Raw genomic sequence first — 19,154 nt, 5'->3', positions numbered from 1 at the left:
AAGTAAGGGGTAAACTTTGTTAGGGACGACAAATGTGAACATGCTTTCTAGACTTCGAGAAAGTTATTGATGTCGGCCCCTGTTTTGGCTCAGCCGGACATTACTCGGCCTTTTGATGTTTATTGTGATGCATCAGGTACGAGTCTTGGCCGCGTTCTCATTCCTGCCTTTGGCTTAGCCAGATATTGCTCTGGTCTTGACATTTTTGTGTAATGCATTAGGTACGGGTCTCGGCTGCGTCCTTATGCAAGATCAGCGAGTGATTGCTTATGCTTCCAGAGCTCTCAGGCGACATGAGGAGAATCATGCTACTCATGACTTGGAGCTAGCAGCTGTGGTCCATGCATTGAAAATCTGGCGACATTATCTTCTGGGTAATCTGATTCATATATATTTAGACCACAAGAGTCTCAAATATATTTTCACCCAGAGCGAGCTGAATTTGCGCCAGAGGCGGTGGTTAGAGTTAATTAAGGATTATGACCTGAAAATCCATTATCACCCGGGCAAGGCTAATGTTGTAGCCGATGCGCTGAGTCGCAAAGTCAGTTGCAGTTGCATCTCAGCCACAGGGGTGCATGCACCCTTATGCCAAGAAATGGAGAAGTTGAATTTGACCATTGTAGCTGAGGGTACACTTACCAACCTTACTCTCACTCCAACACTCCGGGATCGGATTTTTACTGCTCAGAAAAATGATGTGGGCATGGACAAGATTAGACAAAGGTTCGGTGAAGATGATCCAAGGGTCCAATGTTTTCATCAGGATAATAAGGGGGTGTTATGGTTCAGAAATCGAATGGTGATACCTAAGGACTTTGAGCTCCGGAAACAAATTTTGGATGAGGCCCATCTCTCCAGATATTCCATTCACCCGGGCAACAATAAAATGTACCAAGATTTAAAACAATAATTTTGGTGGACAAGGATGAAGTGGAAAATTGCTAAATATGTGTCTGAGTGTGACACATGCAGAAGGGTTAAAGCAAGTCACTTGAGGTCAGCCGGTCCTCTGCAACCATTGAATATCCCTTCATGGAAGTGTGAGGATATCAGTATGGATTTCATTGTCGGCCTACCCAAAACTTCAAAGGGGTATGATTCGATATTGGTTATTGTGGATCGTCTCACTAAATCGGCTCATTTTCTACCGGTAAAAACAACGCACACGGCAAAACAATATGCTCAATTGTATATGGATCGCATCGTAAGTCTTCATGGAATTCCAAGGACCATTATTTCAGACCGTGGTGCCCAATTCATTGCCCGATTCTGGGAGCACTTTCATGCCGCCCTGGGTACTCAACTGATCCGTAGTTCGACCTATCATCCTCAGACAGATGGTCAGACAGAGAGAATTAATCAGATTCTGGAGGATATGCTCAGAGCGTGTGCACTCACCTACAGTCAAAAGTGGGATGAATCTCTACCCTTAGCTGAGTTCGTTTATAACAATAGCTATCAAGAGAGCATCAGGATGGCTCCTTTTGAGGCGCTATATGGGCGAAGGTGTAGAACCCCATTGAACTGATCAGAAGTTGGTGAAAGAAATTTCTTCGGGCCTGATATGGTTAGTGAGGCGGAAGAACAAGTCCGGTTTATACCCGAGAATTTGAAAATAGCCCAAACTCGACAGAAAAGTTATGCGGACAAGAAACATCAATCAGTCTCATTTCAAGTGGGAGATCATGCCTATTTGTGGGTATCTCCAATGAAAGGGGTCCAACGGTTTGGTGTGAAGGGAAAGCTCGCCCCTCACTATGTTGGGCCTTTTCCTATCATTGAGCGGTGTGGTCCGGTAGCATACCGCCTGGAACTTCCTACCCAATTATCCGCGGTCCATAATATATTCCATCTCCCAGCTCAGGAAATGCCTCCGTGTTCCAAGTAAAGTGATTGACATAGAGAAGCTACAAGTGGAGCCAATCTTGTCTATTTAGAGCATCCCATAAAAATTGTCGATCACAAGACACGGTTCACTCAAATTCAAACCAACAATTTTTATAAGATGCAATGGAGTAATCACTCTGAGCGGGAAGCTACTTGGGAGATGGAAGAATATGTTCAATCCAAGTGTCCTGAGTTGCTGCAAACTTATCGAGGTACATAACTTTTCGCTCCCGTTTTAATTAGCCACTTCACTCTAAATCTCGGGACAAGATTTCTTTTAGGGGGAAGGATTGTAACACCCTGCCTCTCGGACAGTCCGTTTGGGGCGGCGGACGGTCCGCGACGGCCCTGTTTCAACCACTCCGAGACCGAGGTTCGTCGGTCGCCGCCACGTGCCGACCGTCGAGCTCGTCCCTGGCCACCCCCGTACGCCGCATTGAAGGCGAGCACCTCCCCTCCACCCACCCGCGCCTACTCTCTCGCTCTCTCTCTCTCGGTTCACTCCCCCTCCCTCCCGATGCCATGGACGATGCTTGAGCGACTCCCGTTCGCCGACCGAATCTGCGTGCTTCCCTCCATGTATTTCAAATCCACCGCACCCAAAGCTCAACCACCTCCCTAGCTTCCTCCTCGACCCCTTAAACCATAGCCACGACCCCCACCTCGCCGGGAATCTCGGATTCCCCGGCCGCCGGTTGGAGTTTCGCCCAAATTTGACATCACCGTGGAACTCCATCGCCCGGCCACCATTTCTTCCGTCCAAGAGCTTGAATCGACTGTAAGTAAGCCGCTAATGCTTGTGCTCCCCTTGTTCCTCCACGTTCTAGTGGTTTCCACGCACGTTCTCAACAAAGTCGTTTTTGACCGCCACGGGCCGCACGTCGCCGACTAGGTTAGGCTTGATTTCTTCACGTGCATCACCCATGCCCGTGTGCGCCTCGTCCAGTATATGGTGTAGTGCTAGCCTTCCCGTCGGTCGGGAATCGCGGACGGTCCGCCTATGAGGGCCGGACACTCCGCAAGTCAGGTTAGAAGTTGTCCAGAGACGTTGTTGTCTCTGATGGTTTCGCAAAATTGAACTGCGGTCGGTCCGCTATTAAGGACCGGACAGTCTGCCGTAGTGTTCGAAAATTTGTCCATAGAAGATATGTCTCTGGTGGGTTTCGCAGAGTTGAACTGCGGACGGTCCGCTATTGGGGACCGGACAGTCCGCCGTAGAGTTTGAGAAATTGTCCAGAGATGATGTTGTCTCTGGTGGGTTCGCAGAGTTGAAATGCGGACGGTCCGCCAAGGAGGGCCGGACGGTCCGCCGGTTGGATTAGAAATTTGTCTAGAGACGTTGTTGTCTCTGGTGGTTTGGCGAAGATGTATTGCGGACGGTCCGCTAAGAGTGAGCGGACAGTCCGCCAGTCAGTCTAGAAATTCTCCAGAAACATTGGTGGTTCTGGTGGGTCTGCCGAGTGGAATCGCGGACGGTACGCCACTTGGGTGCGGATAGTCCGCAGGGTATTTCAGTTTGAAGTATAGTAATTATATAATTAAGCTGCACTCAATTATTTCATATGCATTCATGTAGCATCCGCAGTTGAGGACGTCGTGTATGAGGTGATTGCGGCACCGCAGGAGCAGCCGGAGCAAGCCCAGGGGAGAGGCGTGAGAACCAAGCCCAAGGCCCGTCTGACCTTAGCTCTGAGCAACAGCCCGAAGGCAAGCCCCGGTGCACAACCCAATATTTTAAATTATGAAACCTTAATTATATTTAGTACTTGTGCATTACGTTCAAGTATTGCTTGAAACCTTAGATGCATAATCCTTAGGTTCTATGAGTGTTCTACTAGTATGTGTAGGTCGACAGCCCTGCTATGCTAATTAGGACTCGGTAGAAGTCGAGTAATTTTCTGTTACTCGCGAGATATAGGATGTCTTTATATTCTAGCAATATGTTCTACTGAATCCAAGAATGAGAGGAAATGAAAGTGGAGACCAGGCAGAAAATGTTTAGTCCGTCTGTGTCGATTAAGGACCGATCCGTTGTCGGCAGTGCTGATCGGGGATGGAATTGTACAAACCGTATGCCGGGAGTAGGAGGTAATCGAAACCGGTAAGCCTAGTACTGCCTTTCTTCGAAAGTACATGACTCCTTCCCACCCCTTAGGGTAGTCGAGTGGCCGCGGAGAATTGGGATGTATGTATTTACTTTTGGTGGTCTCTCGTAGGGCTCGGCTGACTATACGCTGGTGGGGCGGTCTTGTAGTTCGAGGCGGGGAGGGGAATGGTTGGCTCGTATCGTCCGACGGGGCAAATGCGTGCCGTGTTGGTTAGGTCCAGGTTAAATCGAATCGATTCGCCGTGTCTCGCGGATATGAGGGCCTCGATCTTTTTGTCGCATCGAAGTGAGGAGTTGGAACATTAATGATATGTGATGATTATGATTTTGGATTGTTATTAAATGCGTCAGCATGTTTTGCTCTAGTTATTATGCAAACATTAGCTGATGGGTAGGCTAAAGAGAATCTTGAGCTAAAACATCGCAAACAAGAATTCACTCTTAGATGCTTTTCTGCAAAATGAGCCACTAGCCAGAAAGCTTTGCATGTCTAAATATGTGGGCTAAGTATACCCATAGACGGGTAAGTCTTGCTGAGTATTAGTTGCTCAGGGCTTTTGTTGTAATATTATTTCAGGACACACAGACTTAGACTTCTGTCCCTGCTGCGTTAAGTTCATCCGTCGGGACGTAGAGGGATGGGAGGTTGTGGAGTCAGACACTTAGTTAGGTGGCTCCTCGGTGTCCACTTGTGGTAGTTGTAGGCCTTTTTCCTCTATGCGAATCTTAGTTTCGTCAAGGTAAAGTTATAAATTATGTATGTATTCAAATTTGGTTTGTAAAACTTATGGTAGAGTCATGTGTATATCGTTGTATTTTCAAGTATTTGTCGTGCTGCGCTCACCTTCTGTGAGACTATCGGTGTTGTTTCGATCGGGACGTGGGCTGAGAAAGGACTGTCAGATTAAACCATTAAGATAATACGCCCAATGTGTTCAAATGATGGACATTACTTATTAATTGAGATTTTTAATTTGGCGGTCTCGTCACAATGATGGGCGACTTGGTCGTGTTGCGCCGCGGCCACAGGCGAGCACGGCGACGAGAGCCTCCGGGCGTGGTCCGTGGCCACCAATTTCCTCCTCGCCGTCTCCGTTGGCGCTTACCATGTTCTCCATCCTGAAACGCGCCGCTGGACGGCCGTCGACACGCGCGGCCCGCCGGCCCGTCTTCGTGTTCGCCGCGCTCCCGCCTCCGTGCGCCCACCACGCGGCTGCGCGCTCGTACGGCCGTCGTCCGTCGAGACTAAATTAACCCCGGCGCGCTGCTGCGTCGTGCTCCGGCGATGGTGGCCACAAACTCCGGCGAGCGCGACACGGCTCCCCGGCCTCGGCGCTGAACAAGAGTTCAAGGTCAGCTCCTCTCGCAGCAGTTCGCAGCATCTATGCAGTTCTTCGACAAAATACTGAAGATATATCCTTGGAGTTCTCGCTTGCTTGCTTTGGTGATACTGTGAAAGGTGGCGGCGGATAACATTTCTGGTTGTGGACAGAGCATGTTTGATGTTGTTTTATCGTCAAAAAAGGTTAAATTAGCATGGTTATTGCTGCTCCATACAAGCAGCTCCCTGATGCAAAACTCCATGTTTCTGATACTGGTCATGCATGAATAAGTAACTGAGTCGCCAGAGCACATGTGAAGCATCATCTACTAAGCATGCCAGCAGTGTGATGATCAATTAGGATGAGAATGATGGGAACCTGAGTGCCTGATACACCATGCACATGAGGAAGTTCACACAAACGAAGCAGTGCAGCCATGCATGTAGCGCTCTAGAGACCTCCATGAATACCAAACAGAGCCACCATGCATAAACTTGATCCTCTCTCTTGGCTACATGTATATATATATATATATAAGACCCCATAACAGGTCTCCCAACACTGCTGCTAGTGTTATATATGCATTACTTTGTAAATTCTTCTTTGGTTCTCAGTTTTGATAGTTTGAGATATTAGAATAGATCAGACCAGCTGCTCGACAAGCATTGGTAATGGCCGTGCAGCTTTTCCAAGGTATGTTTTCAATAATGACTTCAAGAAAGTTTCTAATCTTGTATAGGTAAAGCTAACATGTTAGGATCCTCCATCCTTCCGCAAGGAAATTGATAAACTCCAACTTTCTTTTAGAACTAACTTAAGACATTAGAGAAAACTGACGCGAGTGGAGAGACATTTGCATGGACAAGATGTTGGGTTCTATCAGCAATGAAACTAACGGTTAGTCCACGGGAGGTGTCAACAATGTCTTGTGACATTGTGTGGCACTATACCTAGAAAGGGAGAAGCATGGACATTTGGAAGGGCTTGAGGATGGATCATTAAGATCCGTGCAAGTTCAGGGAAGACCCTTCAAAGTACCAAGAAATGTTGAAGCAAGAGAAGTAGTTTGAGTATTGTTCGCTAGAAGTACTTAAGTTTAATTTCAACTTATAATAGAACAGATGCCCTTCCTAATATTGCCAAAATCTTGGAGCATGAAATAGATATTGAATTAAAATGTATTTAAAGGTTGTAATAACTAAAATAAACCAAAACAAACTACGATTTTACAGGAGCATAAAGGAACTTTTATTATAAAGATTGAACTTTTTTCAATTTGCGAGGACGTTATAAAGCTTGAAACAGATGAACAAATTAAAACAACTAGACACTTGAAAAGAACTAAAGTGGTGAAATTTGAAAATCTAAATACCCCAATTATAAGTCCACTATTCGATCCATAACAAGGCTCTGCCCATTCCAAATTCCAGGACCTAAGCTCCATTTGCGTAAATAGTGTTAGCATTTTTTTTCTTCTTGTGGATAAATTTATTGATGATAAAATCATAATATGATACGATAATATTTACTGCTTTATTCAAAGCGAAGCTTTGCTCCATATGATATGATGCAAGGAGAGAGTTAGGCCGTCAAAGCCAGAGACCGAAGACGGGCATCAGGTCCGTATGCGGACATCTACTGATCTGATCTTATTTCGTGTGCTGCTCTGTTCTGAGGAGGAGATGCAGAGGCGTCCACCACCCTATCCGTCTCTCCTCTCATTTACGGTTTTACATCAAGATTTGTGTAGCTCTATGCTTTTACAGTTTTACGTTCGCAGGCAGCTTGATACACAGTTATTCTCTTTTTTAGGAGATCACAGCACAATCTGAGATGCATTATTGTATTCTGATGTTACCATCACTATCCTGACAGTGTGTACATACTGAGCTCAAATGGTATGCTGCAGTGGACCAAAGGCCTCACACGCACAGATCAGAGGCGGTTCATTGCATCACAAGCTCATGAAGCTCTCGGTTTCATTTTCAGTTAGAGTTATAGATAATAACCAGATCTCGCTTCTGCCTGGTAACACACAAAGTGTCAGGCAGGCACACATCAAAAGCCAGAAACCAACAGGTTGCGTTGCGTCATCTGCACGATCAGTGCCTAGAAAGGTACTAGCTGTTCATATCATGCCCAATGGCAGTCTCAGGATTCAGAGAGGTAGCTGCTAGCCGGTGAGAAGGGATGGATGGACAACCACTTGTCTGTGAAGAATATGCAGGCACATGTGTGCTGGCTGTACATTCAGTGGCTTCCAAAGAAGGACGTACGACGGCTGAGGTACCAGCTTGCGGCCGCGCGCAGCCACCGTCCGGCCGTCTCCTTTCCCGAGGCCACGGACGCTTCTACCACAACGGATCGCGAGCGCTTGTCTGGTCAGCTAGTCTTGAACGATGAACCGGCGAGGTTTCCGGGGTGGCGGGCACTCGCCGACGAGGCGTCGCTGGTAGCGTGAGAACGGTGCAAGATGGTTGCCAGGCATTGAGCCGTGAAGGACGACGGCGGTTGTACGAGGTATCCCGCGTCCTCGACGGCCGGCGGGCAGCCGCCTGCCGGGCACTCGCCTAACGAGGACGACCGAGACGCTGACCAGCGCTCCACGCTCGATCTGGGCCGCACGCTTTTGATCTGACGGCTTCCAGGGACCCAGGATGGACGGTATCTCAAATACCGTCCACCCCCAGGTCGGTGTTCCGTCGGCCCGTCCGCCTCCGCAAGCAAGGATGGCACCTTCTTCCATGGCCACGGCAGCAGGCAAGGAGTAAAGGAATGGAGCTAGGGCCGGAGATCAGCAGGAGACCCCCGCACGCAGGGATCGGAGGAGACGGGCAGCACGAGCCGCGGGCTACGGTGAAGGGACGACGGCCTACCTGCTGCCGCGCTCCGATCCACTACCGTGAAGGGAGGACGGCGATGAGTCCAAGAAGGAAGAGACGACGCCGGCGGTGGCAACGGACGGGCGGAGGACGCCGGCGGTGGCAGCCCGAGCAACGCCGCTCCCGCGCCTGCCTTAGCCCTTAGGTCCTAGGGGTGAGCTGAGGAGGACGACCGAGTCGTTGACGTAGTCCACGATCGATCTGCGGCCGCTCGTGCTTCATCTGACGGACGGAAGGGCCTCCAGGGGTGGACGGTGTTTCAAATACCGTCCACCCCCTGGCCAGCATTTCGCTCGCCGTCCACCCCTCGGAGGCTGGGAGGCGGCCGCGGCAGGCACCGTGCACGGCCGCGCGTGGCCGCCGGCGCAACTGTCCGCGAGCGAAGGGCGATATGCGCGGCGGCGGCGCGGCCTGTTGTGCCGGGATGATGGGCGACTTTGCTGTCGTGCTCCGCCGAGCACGACAGGCTAGGACGGCGGCGAGAGCCTCAGGGCGTGGTCGGTGGCCACCAACTTCCTCCTCGCCGTCTCCGTTGGCGCTTACCATGCTCTCCATCGTGGAACTCTGATGCGCCGCTGGACGGCCGTCGACACGCGCCTATGCCGCAGCCGGAGCCGGACCCGCAGTCCCGTACGGCCGGACGTCTCTGCCGCCTTGCCCGTGGCGACGGACGCTTCTGCCCAGAACGGAAACACTCGCGCTCTCGCCGGCCATCCGCGATCCATCGACCTCTGGTGGCGCGGCGTTCCTGCCCTCCGTCCCCGAGCCTGACGGGGGACAACACCTGTGGCTTCAGAAGAAACGCTCTCCGTCGTGAAAGGCTGATGCGCCGCTGGACGGCCGTCGACACGTACGCGTGGCCCGCCGGGCGCCGGCTCACCGTCGGCCCGTCTTCGTGCTCGCCGCGCTCCCGCCACCGAGCGCCCACCCAGGCCACGACGCGGCTGCGCGCTCGTCCGGCCGACGTCCGCCCAGGTGCTGCTGCAGCTCGCCACCATATATGCCCGTCAGGCCGACGGGCGACGGCCCGCTTCGGCTCGACCGATGCACTGTTCAGCGGCAGGCAGGGATAGATGCTATTGTGTCAAACACATTGTGAAATAGCTGAGCGGACACCAACCCCCATTCAGTTATATATAATAATATTAACATCATGCTAGGGCCTCCTGTGGAGTACTAGAGTGTAACATGATACTTTGAGAGGATTTCACTGGCCAGTTGAGAGGATTTTACTGATCAATTGAGAGCATTTCACTGACCAAAGAGGTTGTTAATTAAGTTGCCAACCTGTTCTAACACTTAGAAATTAATTTGTGACTGACTAGTAGTAGACCCGAGCACTTCATAGCTTGTTGGTGATATATTGCAACTGACCATGCAAACTAAATGTAGGAGTATGAGGATAGCAGAGCTAAGAGCAGAGACCGAAGACGGCGGCATGTCGGCCAATGGCCATCTACTCATCCCATCTTATTTGTTGTGCTGATCTGTTCAGAGGACGAAGTATATCCAGTGTTTTACATCAAGATTTGTGTGGCTCAATGTCCTGATACGGGCATGCAGCTCGATACAGTCATACACTTTTTTCAGGGGATTGAGAGTGCATTTGGGATGCATTGTATTCGGTTGTTACCATCCCGCAAAAAAAAATCTTATTTGGTTCTCATTTTGGTAGTTTGAGATATTAGAGTAAATCATATTAAATATATGGCCAGCTGCTCGACAAGCATTGGTAATGGCTATGACTTCCGTGCAGCCTTTCGATGGTATGTTTTCAATAATGACTCAAAGAAAGTTTCTAATCGTTGCATGTTTAAAGCTAATATGTTAGGATCCTCGTTCTTATGCAATGAAATTGATAAACTCCTCCTTTATTTTCAGAACTAGCTTGAGTCATTAGAGAAAACGGAAGCAAGTGTAAGGACATATCCGTGGAGAAGATGTTGGGGTCAATCAGCAACGAAAGTAATGGTTGGTCCGGGGTAGGTGTCAACAATGTCTTGTGGCATAACATGGCACTATACCTTAAGCCCTGAACCCAGATATGTGTGCAGTTGCAGCGTCGTTACCAATCCTTCGTGGTTTCATCCGTAGTCTTTCCATAATAAAGAACGAGTTTCTAGGCCCAGCGGTGCTAGAGATATCGAAAGGTCAGAATCTAGAGTGCTGGAATCGAGGGAAGAAGAGCCGCGAGCAAGCGCGATCAGGTGCCCTGGCCGCCAGCGGAGTTTGCTTCGCACACAGAGCTTACCCGTATCTCGTCAGAATTCAGAAAATCTTGATCGAAAAAATCAGGAAATCTGTTAGTGATTGCTGCCTGCTGAGCTCATTGACATCGATGCTTTGACCAGTCATCGGCGAGGTGCGCGCTGCCGTGCCGGTACCCATGCATGAACACAGTAGCGCTGATGGGGATCAGATCACTAGGAGGCCACAGAATTATTTCTTTCTTGCCATGGTTGCAGCAGGATGTAGGGTAAAACGATGTGTCATGCCAGCTAATCACAATGTTTTGTCGCTAAAATAAAACATAAAACGTTCAAATCTCTGCCATCTTTGAATCAGTGGTAGCATTGTTTGCTTTTTCATAGTTTTAGCAACTTTTCTTCTTGTGGGTAAATACAGTGATGATAAAATCATAATATGATACGATATTTACTTATTTTATTCAAAATGAAGTTTTCCTCCATATTTACAATTTACAATTTATTCAGTTTCAGGGGATGCCGGAACGGTGTAAGCGTCGCAGGTAACCAGTTCTCTGTGTTTGCCTGGCAACACAAAGTGTGAGGCAGGCCAATCAAAGCCTGAAACCAGCAGAAGGAGAACTCAATGGCAGTCTCAGAAAGCCTGGCGGTGGCGGCGGCGAAGACGGCGACGAGGTTCGAGGAGGAGCTTGCGGCCGCGCGCGCACGTCTACCGGAGCCGGACTGCCGGACGTCTTTCTTGCCTGTGGCGACGGACGCTTTTGCCCAGAACGATGGACGGGCTTGGTAACCTGCGTCCTCGACGGCCGACGAGCAGCAGACACTGCCGGCGAGCCCGAGCGACGCCCCGCGCCCTGCCTGACGAGGACGACCGAGACGCTGACTTGCGCTCCATGCTCGATCTGGGCCGCTCTCGTCTGATCCGACGGCCCCCAAGGACCCCCAGGACGGTGTTTCCGTCAGCCGTCCGCCCCTTCCGTCCAGGCAAGGATCGCATCTTCTTCCATGGCCACGGCAGCGGGCAAAGGAGCGGAGTTCAGCAGGAGACCCGTGCCGCGCGCGTAGGGATCGGAGAGACGGGCGGCGCGGGCTACTGTGCAGGGGTCTCTGACGGCCGACCTGCTGCCGCGCTCCGCTGCATCATCAGGCGAGGACGGCGACGAGTCCAAGCAGGGAGGGACGACGGCGGTGGCGGCGGCGGACGGCCGGAGCATGACGGCAGCGGCATGGCGGGCTGGCGGACCGAGCAACGCCGTGTTAAGCTAGCTCTCTTCCCGCGCCTGCCTTAATTAGGAGTGAGCTGAGGAGGTGGAGGACGACCGAGTCGTGCGTTGACGCAGTCGGCGCCCGATCTGGGACGCTCGTGCTGGATCTAACGGACGGAAGGGCCCCAGGGGTGGACGGTGTTTCAAATACCGTCCACCCCATGGTCGGTGTTTCCCTCGCTGTCCAGGACCCCTCCTCCAGTGGCCACACCAGCTTGCACTGCGCTGGCCATGGCCATGGCCACGGACATCCTGCAAGGACGACGGATCGGAGCCTGGGAGAAAGGCGGCCGCGGCCAGGCGCTCGGCAAGCGCTCGGTGGCCGGCGCAATTGTCTGAATCCTCCTCTCTGAACAATCGTTTCGATCATCATGTATCGCTGGAGCTCTCGCTTGCTTGGGCGGCGGCGGATGATCACCCATTATAACCGCAATCGCAATCTCGGCAGCCGCCATGCCCGTCAGGCCGACGGGCGACGCCAATTCCTGGTGTTGTTGCAGGCGACGAGCTCCTGCGAACTGACATGCATGCATATCTTTCATTTTGAAATTAAAACAGAAAACACCTCTAGCTATGTTCTTCTTTAGGTACAATATCATTCTGTGATTGTACACGAAACTGTACGGCAAATCAAATGCCATCCATTGAACCTGCTCCATACCTAGAAGCGGTACAATTTAGTTTGCTGATTAAATATTTTTTCAATGTACTATGACATGTGGTTTTCGCTGTGAGATTTGCAGGGCATCTGCATCGCGATTCGTGGATGGTACGTATGCTGTCACTGTCAGGCATTGCAAAATTTCTGAAGCTCACGCAAATCACACATCATAATCATGCATGCATCAAGGATTGCTCTCCTGCTTCATGGATATGTGGTGACTGGTGAAGTGGTGTGTAACATGCAAATAGCGCAGGAGTGCCGGAGGTTTAAATGTGGGTTCTACGGCCGGGCTGTTCTATATATACACACAATGGCACCTAAACTCAAATAGCGCAGCTATTAACGAAAACAATGACTGGATCAGTCCACAAGAAAGAGAGACGTGATTTTTTATTGGGACTCACTCGTCACCACTCGTTTGGGATGTTGGAGGAAACTAACCCCAATGTTGCATTGCTCATGTGCTACTCTAAGGTACGGTCTTTGTCCTCTGTTGTTTATCTGCTGCTTAGTAGCTAAGACCCATACGATCTCGCATTATGTTTCCTGTGCTCTAACCTGATTTTTTTACTGATCACTCGCTTTTAGATTATCTCATTGATGAAGAAACTGCAGTCTACTGCTACGCTAGCTAGTAAATTTGGATTTTTTATTCGAATTGTGTGCACTATATTGAGGACAATATGGAGCTATGGGATTTTTTGAGGGATGCAGAAATTGTCCCCCATTAATACTAGGCACGACGATGGAATTGAAGCTCGAGTTAGTGAGGTAGTAGACTTTAGAGCTGGCGTAGCTCAGTTGGTTTGGCATATGCCATGGTAAGGTGTTTGTGATAACCTCTTTCAATTTGCCACATGCATTGGTATGTGTGAGTATATGTACATGTGGTTGTGTGCATATGTGTAATCGTCTTCATCTATACTATGCTAGTTTCTATATTGTTACCTATGAAAAAACAGTCTTCTTTTTGTCATGTTCAATGGTGTAAGGATGAATTTAAATAAAATGCAAAATCAGAGGGGGCATGGCCACTGTAGCCAATATATTATATCTTTAATATTAAGAGAAATTTTACAATGATTGAAAAAAATAAGAGTCGTCGAACTGATAAAATTCTATATGGTGAAGATAGGAAGTATCTAGAAATACCTAAGATATACTTCCAAAATATGGAACCAAGTACCAAAAAGTGGGACCGAATATTAATTTAATTTAATTTATTTTTATAAATATTTTTCATAGATCAACGGCTAAAAAAATGAAGGTTAAATTACCTGAAAGTACCTATTGGTACTTTTACAATCATTGTAAGAGCTCTACTATTAATACCCTTTTTATTTCAGTATTTTGGTAACTAGTACAATCACATATGCAACAGTAGCAAGGATGATTCAGTGACACCGGTTCTGTTCAGTTTCTCAGATGGTGGTACCTCCCAACAGCAACAGCCGATATTATGCGGCTCAATACACTCACCTCCCTCGGGGTATCCGATCCTCTTGCACCACGCGTTGCAGTCGGGTTGAATCTGCAGGCACTGCGTCTGGCACATCCCGTATTTCACAGCCTCCCCTGCAAGCACCATCCATGGCGTCACCGCCAGTCCAAAGAGAGACCACTTTATTCCTTGTACCAAGAATGGAATTGATTTTGAAACATACCTATTTAGCTTCTTGGCAGACTTAGGCAGAGGAAGACAACTCACCAGTGGGAAACAAGAGAACAATCGTGGTTACCGCAACCATGAGGATCTTGTGGACATCTGAAGATAATTTTGCCTCCATCCTGTTGTTCTAGATCTGTGGAAATGGCTGAAATGGTCTGAGTGAGGCCTGGTCGTATGGAGACACAACATATATTACACCAGGATGAATTAAGAATGTGATTTGCAACATTAGTTAGGGATAAAAACTGGCAGAAAAAAATATAGGTGCTTATTTTAAACATACAGTTTCAATAAGATCTGAGGCTTATTTTAAACTCATCATGAGTGGATTATATTAGCTTAAAATAAGCCCACTTCCCAAACAGGTACTTGGTTGGCCGATGCACGAAACAATTTTGACAACAATTAAAGGACTCGTGGACCATGGGTAACGACCCGTTTGAAACAGCCCAGGAAACGGTCCAATAACTCGAGATACTTTTGGCCCTGCTCCGCGAAAAAAATGCAACGGCGGCGCCAGCTTCAGCCGACGTGAGTAGATTCTATTCCTATAGCGCGCGGTCCGATGAATTGGGCCGGCCCATCTTGCACGGGCTTTTTTTATTTTTATATTTAAAAAAAACAAAATTTCAAAAATATATGTCGAATAGAAAAATTTTCAAAAATAGGAGGCGACATGACCTAAATGTAAAAAAAATTACATTTAGGTGCTGTCGCCCAGGGCGCATTAAACAGTGAACTTGTAAAATTGATATAAAATTGTAGAAAAAAATACAAACTCAACTGTTCTGAATTCTATGAAACAAGATCTACAACTTTTGTTACATAAAGTTTTTCATTTGATCAATGTATCTTGCTCTATTTTAAATACCGGTTTAATGCACTTTTATTTAAATCTCAAGATCCATCCTTTGGATGTATGTAATCTTTGGCCAGAGTGTTGCATATGGTGAGCATAGGCTTTGAAAAAATTGGTAGGCTCAGAAAACATTTCTAGAATAAGTTTTTAAATTAGATCTTGCAATATGTCTAGTTTAAATGAGTTATTTATCCATGCTGCTATATTAAGTATTAGAAGCCATAACTTTTACAGTACCATTATTTTATTTCCTTAGAGCTATAAAAAAAGTTTGGTAAATTTTAGATAAGCACAACTAGACCAAATGAATTATTTCAGATTTTTCTAGGTACAAGAACTATTTTTCTTGATTTAGATACATTGATAAAATGAAAAATTTTATGTAACAAAAGTTGTAGATATTATTTCATAGAATTCAGAACAGTTGAGTTTGTATTTTTCCGATTTTTGTACGATTTTATATCGATTTTACAAGTTTACTGTGTAATGCGCCCTGGGCGCCAGGATCTAAATATAATTTTTTTAACATTTAGGTCCTATCGCCCACTGGATGGGCGACAGACACCCATTTTTGAAAATTTTCCTATTCGATATATATTTTTGAAATTTTGTTTTTTTAATATAAAAATGAAAAAAGGGCCATCTTGCACTACCTCGTGTAATTTTGTTCTGGTGACGGCGGTGGATTTTGTTGCCTTGGGCGATATCCAACCGTGTCCCCTGCCACCTGCCGTGCTGGGCTGCACCGGGAGCGATGTGCAGCCGGGCTGCCCCAAATTTTTTTCCCATGCGGGAAAAACTCCAAGCGGTTGCCGTCCTGCTCCACCCCCAGGATCACTGTCTAGCTCCGCGCATGTTGGCGTTGGGTATCCTTACCCATTCTCCAAATCCACATCCGATGAAACGGGTAGGGTATAGACACAATATATTGTACCCATTTATAGAAGGGTAGGGTATGGGTATCCCCGTTGCCGAAATGATACGGCGAGGGTATCCCCATCTCTACCCGTTGCTCCCAAGTCGTCAGTTTGGGGCTCGTGTGGGCGAGAGCTTGCCTATCTTCATCGCCTCTTCTGTGCTCGTCCAATATCCACTGCGTCGCTCGCCATGCGTCCAATCTTCACATGCCTGTGCAAAACAGGCAATACCTTGCCTGCTTGCCACACTATGGATCTTAGGCGAAGCTAGGATACCTAGACGGCACTCATAAGAGCAAGCAAATAGCAGAAGATGCGAGAGCAATGAACCATTGACGAGCTTTTTTTTGAAGAGGATTTTTTGAAGCGGAACTATTAACGAGCTCACGGGTGCTCAGGATCCATGAGTCGGAGCTCTCGATGCCGGCGGCCGGGCGGAGCAGGTCGTACTTGGCCCCGACGGCGTCGGAGTGGGCACGGCCGCCCGGCGTCCATCCGGTGCCAGAGCTCCCCCTTGCCGCTCCAGTGCAGCAGGCTGACGGCGCCGGCGAAGACAAGCAGGAACGGCTGCAGCGAGCCCAGCTTCTGACGGAGACAACGAAGCGGCGAGCACACCACGTCCGTCAGCCAGTGCAGCACGCTGACGGCGCCGGCGAAAACGAGCAGGAACTGCGGCGGCGAGCCCAACTTCCGACGGAGACAACGCGAGCGGCGAGGACACCCCGTCCTTGTCCAACGGAGGGAGCAGCAGCGGGCACGGCGCCGCCGCCGAGTTGGTGAAGTGCGGCGCATCGCGGTACCTTGGCGGCCGTCGCCACACCAACGACATAGGATGCCTCGGATGCTAGCTCTAGTTCTTTAGTTTTATCCAAATAATCATCCGTTATCTAATGGGTATGGATAATTGGATGTGGATAAATTTGGAGAGGGTATGGAATGGGCAATTGAATCTTGGCAGCGACTGATGCAGGGGGGGGGGGGGGGCTCCAGCCCCCCTAAAGCAACTAATCACACTTAAAATACTGTAGCAAAAACATTAAATTTTCATACAAATTAACAACTCCATTGATTAAGCCCCCCTTGTCCCCCATCCTACCTCCGCCACTGAATCTTGGATACGGGTATAGATAAGTGCGCGATTCTCCGCACCCTCCCCAACGGCAACGCGCCTCCGCGGCCACCTCGGCCGTCACCAGTTTTTTTTAGAGGAAGATAAGGATTTTATTTCTTTAATGTAAAACGTTTACATCCATGAATATAGGAGGGGAGCCTAGCCACATATGTCGGCCTGCTCCAAATTGACAAGCATGCTTAGCAAGATAATGGGCCTCTCTATTGAAATCCCTACCTTCATGTGCGAATCTCACACAATCAAAAGTCTTTGATCTCTGATGAATATCCTGAAGGATCATCATATAGGCACATCGATTCATCTCCATAATATTTTTGACAACACCTAAACAGTCTAATGCCACTTTTATCCTTCGGATGGCAAAGTCCTGAGCAAGAGCAAGTGCTTCCAAACAAGCCATTGCTTCCAGTGTTTCAGATTCAGTTATGTTGGGTATAATCATAGTACTTGCTGCAATGAATTCTCCTTGATTCCCTCGACAAACGGCAGCAATTGCACCTTTGGATCCCAACCTATCAACAGCTGCATCCGTATTTATCTTGCACAGACCTTGCTCGGGTGCTATCCACCTCTGAGATTTTTGCTTTGTTTGATACTTCTTCATTCCTTTTGGTTTAATCCCTTTGATGGTCTCCAATTCTTGTATTAACTGATTGACTTTTGCCATTATGGAGAGAGGGCTTTGGAAAACACCCTCATGAATAACCTTCCTCCTGGCATGCCATATAGCCCAACAGGTAATAAGGATTATTATGCCCTCAACCTGAGGGATATTGTAGCACATGAACAGAACCCAATATTTTGGGTCTGAAATACGTAGAGTGGCTAGCAGCTCCGTTATCTCCTCCTCCACCAAAGCCCAGACACATCTTGACATTGTGCAGTGTAACAATGCATGCTCCCACAAATCCTCCCCTGCACCACAAATTTTGCATTCAACTGAAATTGCTAGATTTCTACTTTTGAGCACCTCACCGGTAGGTATTGAATTCAGAGCAAGTCGCCAGCAAAACACTTTAATTTTTGAAGGTAGCTGCATGCCCCATAAATATTTCCACTCTTTCTGCCTTGTTTCAATATCAGAACAACTAGCCCGACCTTCAAAATAATCCTCTCTACTCTTTTTTGCTTGGATTAACATTTTGTAAGCAGAGCGTACAGAAAAAAGACCATTTTTCTCATGATGCCAGACCCAACAATCTTCCTGTTTTCTCAAGCTTAGTGGTATTTGAAGGATTGCTTCACTATCCATAGGAGAAAAATAGTGCCTCACTATGTCAAATTTCTATGTCATAGAAGTATGGTCAATCAGTTGACATACTCGAGTTGGCGGGTTAGGTGCTTTTGAGCTCAAAGGTTTGTACATGCCTGTTCTTGGAATCCAGTTGTAGCCCCAAATTTGTGTGCTTTCACCATCTCCAATTCATTTGACGAGCCCTTGTTTCAACACATCTATCCCATCACAGATTGCCCTCCAAGTTTTGAATGGATTGTTCCCAACTGATGCGTTGAGTAGTTCACTAGAGGGGAAGTAAACTGCCTTCAGTAATTGTGAACAAATTGATTGTGGCCTAGTGAGAAGACGCCATGCCTGCCTTGCAAGCAAAGCTAGATTGAACATCTCTATATCTCTAAAACCAAGTCCACCCATGTATTTCGGCTGGACTATCTTCCCCCAAGCAACCCAACTTGTCTTCCTTTCACCTCTCTTGCTACCCCACCAGAATTTCCTTAACAACGAATTTATATGGTCACACAACCCTCTAGGTAGTCTGAAGCATCACATGGTATAGGTAGGAATTGCTTGAGCAACAGATTTAATTAAAACCTCCTTCCCTCCAGCAGATAAAGTTTGTTCTATCCACCCTTGAACTTTGTTCCAAACTCTATCCTTAAGATACTTGAAAGCTCCATTTGTTGTTCTGCTAACTTCTGTAGGCAGCCCCAAATACCTTTCATTCAAAGACTCATTCTCAACATGTGTTATAGATTTAATTTTATCCTGAATAGTCTGCCTACATCCTTTGCTGAAAAATATTGATGACTTCGCCAGGTTCACCTTTTGACTGGAGGCTTCATAATATTTGCTCAGGGATTCCTATACTGCTCGTGCATTTGTTGCTGCAGCTTTAAAAAATAGGATACTGTCATCAGCAAACAAGAGGTGATTGATCTTTGGAGCTGTACGGGAGATTTGAATTCCTTGAACACCGACATCTGCACCTTCTTCTTTGAGCATG

Source organism: Panicum virgatum, chromosome 3K, assembly GCF_016808335.1.
Source record: "Panicum virgatum strain AP13 chromosome 3K, P.virgatum_v5, whole genome shotgun sequence".
In the NCBI taxonomy this organism is placed as follows: Eukaryota; Viridiplantae; Streptophyta; class Magnoliopsida; order Poales; family Poaceae; genus Panicum; species Panicum virgatum.
This window is presented reverse-complemented; position numbering follows the sequence as displayed.